An 8,595-nucleotide genomic window follows, 5' to 3' on the forward strand; every position below is an offset into this window, starting at 1 on the left:
ATGTACAGTAACTTGCTGGCAGCAATTAGCCGGTAAGTTGCTGTAATAAATTTTACAGTACACATACTGCAAATTTAATTACAGTAACTATAAAGTACTGTAATATATATTACAGTAATAATCACAGTACTGTAGCTCTTTTTACAGTAATTTCACATTACTGTAACCTATTACAGCAGTAATCACTTTACTGTAATTGTTATCACAGTCTTTTAATTACAGCAAATATCAGACTACTTTAAAGGCATTACAGCATTTAACACTAAAATAATATTCGAAAAATAACTACATTGTAAAAATTAAGACACTGCATTTGTAACAAAAAATCATTTATTGAATTTCAACATTTTAAAAATACATAGATAATTAAATAAATAAATTCATATTTTTATAAACACAGCTGTTCTGAACAAAAACAAAAATGTGCAAGTGCTTTGTTTTACATTTGCTGGAATCCACATCTTGGGCTGAAGTTTTCTTCCCTGGACTGTAAAGATAAAACAAGGAATTACTGTTACTGCTGTAGAAATGTATATACAAGACTGGAGACTATGACAGTTTTGTTAATTCCTAACCTCCCATTAAAGATATCACATTAATAAACACATTCTACTATTAAAAATGTGCTGTTTAAAATTCTTACCTGTTTTGGGGCTCTGTTTTGCTTTAGTCCACTTCAGTAGGCTACTTAGACATGCCTCACGGTAACTAGAAAAGACGAGTGACGAGTTTTACCACATAAAACATGGAGCTACAGCACAGCCACATATACACACAAACGTTACGAAGTGTTGTTACTCCTACGTACATTCAACTGATGCCGTCATCAACTAAATATCACCAGATAACAAAATATCATGTACAAATAGCTTATTTTGGTAATGTTATGCACGCTGGCTCTCTAGTGTATCACTTTTGGCTAGACCATTAGCTAGTTGTTTATCAACTGGCCGATTAGTTCTATGTTTAGCAAGCTAGCTCGCTTTCTGTCTTGATAGCGTTTTAAAAGAGTAGGTGACTATTATCAAGTAATTCTAATTTCTGTACCTGTTACTGATGATATAAAGACGTCTTTCTGTCTGAGTGATAAAAAAAAACTAGTATTTGTGTTAGATATAATGCAAACTGTACTATTATCAAATACGGATTATTGTTTAAACTGACAGAAAAAGAAAAATCCCGCTTAAACTTACCATATTGTGATTCACAGCTGAAATATGCTTACTGTAGAATTCGCCCACCACTGAATCTTGACCATGATCCTTTGCAGATCTACAGTAAAATGCTGTGTACAGGTTCTACAGTAAGAATTTTAACATTCTACAGTAGTAATACTGGAAAAACTACAGAAATTTGTTACAGTGTACGCTGCTTTAGTTTCAGGTAAAAGATTGGATAAGCCACTGCCACATATTGTTCCAAGCAGATCCAGGTTTGGAACTGAGCTTGAGCAAAAAAGAATGCAAAACCAAAGATATTTGCAATGCCATTTAAACCCGTTTGACAAGAAAATAAAATTAAAAACCTGAGGTATAGATGAAACAACAGCTGTAATAACCATGCTAATATTGAGCACATCTGAAGATTTGTAGCATTTATGTTTGGTCATTGTTCTCTTGCCTAGCCACAGAGCACAAATGTTAAAGGGAAAGATTAAAACAGCCACAACCATCATACTAAAGTAAATGTCAGTTGAACACAAGATAATGATGTCTTATTCAGTGATGCTGGAATTATTGGATGAAATGAAGGATGAATTATACACCTTATATGTCATGATGATAAAGGTTTAATCTCTTCTTAATCTGTAAAATAAAAATGACAATAGTACAGTATAACAGCAATGAGGTTAAAGCTGGACAATGAAATTTTTTTTATACGTATTTCTAAAAAAGAATGTCCAATTCTTTTTTTCTTATAATATACAAATTTGCATTAATCATTAATTAAAACATTAATGGAAGCATGATGAATTCAACATAGTTTTTGATGATTCAGTATGTCCTAAGGAATCAAAATTTAAACTTTAAATCATGCATAAATCATAGAAGATATAATTTGGACCCTTTATAAAAGCCGTGCAAATACTTAATATTACACCTGACATTGAAAGCCTGTGAGTCACATCAGCTTTATAGACGTTTGCCAAAGATTTTAATAAATTGCATATACAGTATTTCATATAAACAATATATTATAAATGGAAATAGTATCTCACTCTGTTAAAAATTAACCAGACATGCAAGTATTAAACAACATCCCAAGTACATCCCATTTACTCAAAAAAATCACAAAAATAAATTTTGCACCCCTTAAAATGGAAATTGTACATTATTTTTAAATGCTTGTTTTATAAATGTGTGAAAAATAAAGATTCTTGCTTTTATCTGTGGATTTGTTTAAACAATTTTGGCAACACTATTATTTTTCAGACACATTTAATGTGTCAAGTAACTTAGAGAAGGAACCAATATTAATAGTTTCTTCCTAGTGGAAGTTTTAGGGAAAGTCTATAAACCTGTAGTTAGTGCCAGAACATAACTCTAAACAATCTCAAAAAAAGTTTTTATTGTAATAAAAAATTATTTACCTCAATATGTGGCAGCATTACAAACGCACATGTTTGCTCCTGATTAAATTCAAAGGCAACATTCCAAAACCAACAGGTATATGAGAATTGTGTTGGCTATAGAGTCCGGAAAGACTACTTTACATATTATTTGAATTCCATTTCTGATTTACACTTCATTCTTATTGTCTTTTTACAACAAACATCTACATGTGGTGATGAAAAAACAGTGCCAAAAACAAGTTCTCTACCATCATCAGTGACATTTATTACCTACATTTTCTGTTAAACAAGTATACTTACAGATCTGGCACATTTTACTCATTTATTTTATTTTTCTCAGACAATTATCTTTCTTACCGTCTGTAGTGTGTGTGTGTGTTTGACTGGCTGGCTTACAATCCAGACCTGTTTACTGTTAACAATGTATGGAGCATCATAGAGAGGAGGATTACACATGACAATCACGGACCATGATAAGCTGAAGTTTTGTATCAAGCAAGAACTGGCAAAAAAATTTTACTTACAAAAATGCCACATTTAGTAACATTTTAACTCTAATTTTGAATTAACATGTAACAAATTACAAATACACAGATTACAGATTCTTGTTTTGTTGCATTCTACAGAATGTTCCATCTTTTTAAAAATAGGTTTTATATTTGTGTAATAACCATTTAACAAATTCATGTTTTTACATAGACCTGTCAAAAAAAGCTGCTGTTTTTTTAAGAACGGGTGATAATTTGACTAATGATTGATGTAGATTAACTGATCAAACAAAAAACCTCAGTGACGACTAATAATACTCTACGGAGAACTATTTATGAGCAGAAATATTTTTTTTATATGACCACTTGCCTTAAATAAATTTTTTTTAACATACTAGCAAATATTTAACAAAAATGAGTTGATTAGAACTTTTTATTAAAATGTAAATGATGTTTAAATCTGGAAGCAGTTTCACTGCATCTTATTGTTAGTTAGACTTCTGTTAAATCATTTTAGCAGGGTGTATGGGTATTGTCTTGCTGTAATATAAAAACATGATTAGGAATGCATCATAAAGTGCATCTGGTCCTATAAAACTGTTAAAACTTAGTTATTGTCCTTAAAGCAACTGGGATGCACCTATTTGGAGTGCCACAGCTAAGGGTCCGAAAGCTTTTGTAAATAAAATATTTAGTTTAGATTTTTTTATAATTTTTGTGTGCAGACAAGTAAGAGGGTCTATATAATTTATACATTTATAAAAAAAAATTCTAATAACCACTTTAACAATAAACAATTAATCATTGTCGTCTTTATACATAGCTCTGTTTAAAAAAAATTGCATTTTTCTCAGAGCAGGTGATCATTTGACTAATGGCAGAGGTAGATATGAGTTGACAAAACACTAACACCCTACCCAGACCTACGGTATATATCAACAGAAACATTTTTTATTATTATTTTACTAAAGCTTGTCCTCACTAAAAAAACATGAATGCTTTTATTAAACAGCTTGGTGGTACAGGGCATGAGATGCACTATATGGTTTATTATAAATGAAAATAGTATTTATATTTAAAATATTATTTAAAAGAGTAAAGAAAATAATATTTTTTTTATTCTACTTTATTCTATTAATTTTATACATGAATTAGACTAAAAAATTTTATAACCTCATTAGCATTAACCTAATAGATTGTGACAAAACATTATCTTGTGTTTAAAGCCAATTTTAAATAAAATGATCACTGATACTTGTCTTAATGCACTTTGTTTATTTGAAACCTGGACTAGTCCTAATCAGTATTAGTTTAAATGGCAGCTTCCCCTGAATACAGTTATGTACCTAAATCATGCCTTAATGGTCATTGAGGAGAAGTAGCTTCAATTTATGTCTAAGACTTAGACCTTACTGTAAAACTAATGTTTATTGCTAACTTATTTGCTATGGATGATGCAGGTAATTGATCTTTATTACATAAAAAATCCAGTAAGTTTAATAGTTCTTTTTACAATTAAACATTTCCTGAGTTCTTATTCTGAGTTTCTATAAGAACTCGCTTCTTTCTACTCTTTCACAGACATCACAGTAAACGTACATCTGACTTAATAACTCTTGGTGTTTACATAGACAACCCTATTGTTTAGCCAAATTACCTTATCTCAGATCACTACCTCTTAATATATGAACTGTTTTACTTATAATGTGAATCATATTTACTTAAATTGAATATTTTATTAAAATACTAAAAACAGTATTTAAAGGTTTTAGGCCATTATTATAGGCCAGTATTTAAAAACCCTTTTAGGCCAAAGCATATAGGATATTTAGAAAATGTTACACTGTTACTTGTTCTTGACCTATTTAGTTTAGTCTTTTTACTAGTTATTAAGATAGTAAGAATTAAATGAGGATCATCTGTATACCTACATCTCATCTTCTTAAAGACAAAATGGCCCTAGTATTTTCAAAAGCTTTCTTAGTAAACAGGTTTGCTTTATGGAGAATATTAAAACTATTGCTTTGATCTATGCATTTTATTACACACAATATTTGTGATGATATTATTTTTGAAACATACAGATATATTTTCTTGTAAATAAGTTATTAATCTGTTAGTAATCTGTTATAACATACTATAAAATAAACCATAGAGATCTTAAACCTGTCATTTTCCCTACAAGTTTATGGAAACTTTTTACTGTAATTTTACAGTTGTAAAATGAAAGTTGTAAAATGTACATGAAAAGAAATTGTACCTTGATGAAATACCGTAGACATAAAGGGCAAATTTGTAAGATAAAAAATCTATTTCACCATAATATAACTCTTTAGATAATGGTTCCTGCAAAGAAGATACCACACAAACTATCTTATAAAAAAGTAAAATAACTGACTGAGCGTGTTGGTGATATTAATACATTTCTATAAATGAACAAATATTTTACATGAAATGTATACATGTGTGTTTATCTTGTTATTATTTTTAAAATATTTTTAAATATATTGCTTTTCCTCTATAAGCTATAGCAATATCACAGATGCATCAATATGGTTCAGATTAGACAAACAATAATAATACTAATAATTGTATTGTGTTGGTTTTGACTTGTTTATAGAGCCCACCGGGACAACTTTACATATTATTTGAATTCAACTTCTAATTTACACATACTTACTCACTGGAAAAATAATTTAAAATATCCCCAATAGCTCAACGTATGTTTATGCACCTTAGTATACCCCCTACACAAACCACACACACACACACACACACACACACACACACACACACACACTCACACACACACACACACAAATCAGTCCTAAATCCAAACTGGTTCAATCATTGTCATTGTTTTACACAGACCTGTTAATAAATGCATTTTTCTCAGAGCAGGTGATCATTTGACTAATGACAGATTTAGATGGGAGTTGACCACATAATAATCAAACAAAACACTCAGTAACTGCTAACATAACACCCTGACTAGAACTATTTATCAACTGGAATATTTTACATACATACATACATTTTATACATTGTTGTCCTATAATTTGCATGGTGTGATCTTCCTGAAATATGTAAACATACACATAATGACCAAAAGTATCTGAAAACCTTACAACAAGCTTGCTCGACACTCAATTTCAAAACCATGGGCATTAGAATGGTGGCACCATCACCCTATGTTTAAAGCAAATTTTACTATGAACTCTTTTAACTATTTTTTTTTTTTACTATTTTGGGACTCTGTGTAGTTTCTCCACACCAAATCTGTCAGACCATATCTTTATTGACCTTGCTTTGTGCACAGGGAAGCAGGTCATACATGAGAAAAGGACAATGGCCTTTATTTCTGTTTTCACATATTTGGACTCATGTTTTATTTTACATAGTTGATATTACATATCTGAATAGGATCTATGCATGTATGTGTGTATATACTGTATATATATATATATATATATATATATATATATATATATATATATATATATATATATATACAGTGTATCACAAAAGTGAGTACACCCCTCACATTTCTGCAGATATTTAAGTATATCTTTTCATGGGACAACACTGACAAAATGACACTTTGACACAATGAAAAGTAGTCTGTGTGCAGCTTATATAACAGTGTAAATTTATTCTTCCCTCAAAATAACTCAATATACAGCCATTAATGTCTAAACCACCGGCAACAAAAGTGAGTACACCCCTTAGTGAAAGTTCCTGAAGTGTCAATATTTTGTGTGGCCACCATTATTTCCCAGAACTGCCTTAACTCTCCTGGGCATGGAGTTTACCAGAGCTTCACAGGTTGCCACTGGAATGCTTTTCCACTCCTCCATGACGACATCACGGAGCTGGCGGATATTCGAGACTTTGCGCTCCTCCACCTTCCGCTTGAGGATGCCCCAAAGATGTTCTATTGGGTTTAGGTCTGGAGACATGCTTGGCCAGTCCATCACCTTTACCCTCAGCCTCTTCAGTAAAGCAGTGGTCGTCTTAGAGGTGTGTTTGGGGTCATTATCATGCTGGAACACTGCCCTGCGACCCAGTTTCCGGAGGGAGGGGATCATGCTCTGCTTCAGTATTTCACAGTACATATTGGAGTTCATGTGTCCCTCAATTAAATGTAACTCCCCAACACCTGCTGCACTCATGCAGCCCCAGACCATGGCATTCCCACCACCATGCTTGACTGTAGGCATGACACACTTATCTTTGTACTCCTCACCTGATTGCCGCCACACATGCTCGAGACCATCTGAACCAAACAAATTAATCTTGGTCTCATCAGACCATAGGACATGGTTCCAGTAATCCATGTCCTTTGTTGACATGTCTTCAGCAAACTGTTTGCAGGCTTTCTTGTGTAGAGACTTCAGAAGAGGCTTCCTTCTGGGGTGACAGCCATGCAGACCAATTTGATGTAGTGTGCGGCGTATGGTCTGAGCACTGACAGGCTGACCCCCCACCTTTTCAATCTCTGCAGCAATGCTGACAGCACTCCTGCGCCTATCTTTCAAAGACAGCAGTTGGATGTGACGCTGAGCACGTGCACTCAGCTTCTTTGGACGACCGACGCGAGGTCTGTTCTGAGTGGACCCTGCTCTTTTAAAACGCTGGATGATCTTGGCCACTGTGCTGCAGCTCAGTTTCAGGGTGTTGGCATCTTCTTGTAGCCTTGGCCATCTTCATGTAGCGCGACAATTCGTCTTTTAAGATCCTCAGAGAGTTCTTTGCCATGAGGTGCCATGTTGGAACTTTCAGTGACCAGTATGAGAGAGTGTGAGAGCTGTACTACTAAATTGAACACACCTGCTCCCTATGCACACCTGAGACCTAGTAACACTAACAAATCACATGACATTTTGGAGGGAAAATGACAAGCAGTGCTCAATTTGGACATTTAGGGGTGTAGTCTCTTAGGGGTGTACTCACTTTTGTTGCCGGTGGTTTAGACATTAATGGCTGTATATTGAGTTATTTTGAGGGAAGAATAAATTTACACTGTTATATAAGCTGCACACAGACTACTTTTCATTGTGTCAAAGTGTCATTTTGTCAGTGTTGTCCCATGAAAAGATATACTTAAATATCTGCAGAAATGTGAGGGGTGTACTCACTTTTGTGATACACTGTATATATATATATATATATATATACAGTGTATCACAAAAGTGAGTACACCCCTCACATTTCTGCAAATATTTCATTATATCTTTTCATGGGACAACACTATAGACATGAAACTTGGATATAACTTAGAGTAGTCAGTGTACAGCTTGTATAGCAGTGTAGATTTACTGTCTTCTAAAAATAACTCAACACACAGCCATTAATGTCTAAATAGCTGGCAACATAAGTGAGTACACCCCACAGTGAACATGTCCAAATTGTGCCCAAATGTGTCGTTGTCCCTCCCTGGTGTCATGTGTCAAGGTCCCAGGTGTAAATGGGGAGCAGGGCTGTTAAATTTGGTGTTTTGGGTACAATTCTCTCATACTGGCCCACTGGATATTC

At 33.3% G+C, this 8,595-nt stretch overlaps 1 long non-coding RNA gene across 1 annotated transcript; it reads right to left on the reverse strand.

Annotated features, from left to right (window-relative positions):
- Positions 1-363: 363 nt before the first annotated feature.
- Positions 364-1,136, reverse strand: LOC134311604 (uncharacterized). The gene is made up of 3 exons (XR_010011454.1): positions 1,048-1,136; positions 644-708; positions 364-487 (listed from the first exon to the last, which is right to left on the reverse strand). It is a non-coding gene; the product is annotated as an uncharacterized LOC134311604 (long non-coding RNA).
- Between the last annotated feature and the right edge of the window lie 7,459 nt (positions 1,137-8,595).

This window comes from Trichomycterus rosablanca, chromosome 4 (assembly GCF_030014385.1).
Source record: "Trichomycterus rosablanca isolate fTriRos1 chromosome 4, fTriRos1.hap1, whole genome shotgun sequence".
In the NCBI taxonomy this organism is placed as follows: domain Eukaryota; kingdom Metazoa; phylum Chordata; class Actinopteri; order Siluriformes; family Trichomycteridae; genus Trichomycterus; species Trichomycterus rosablanca.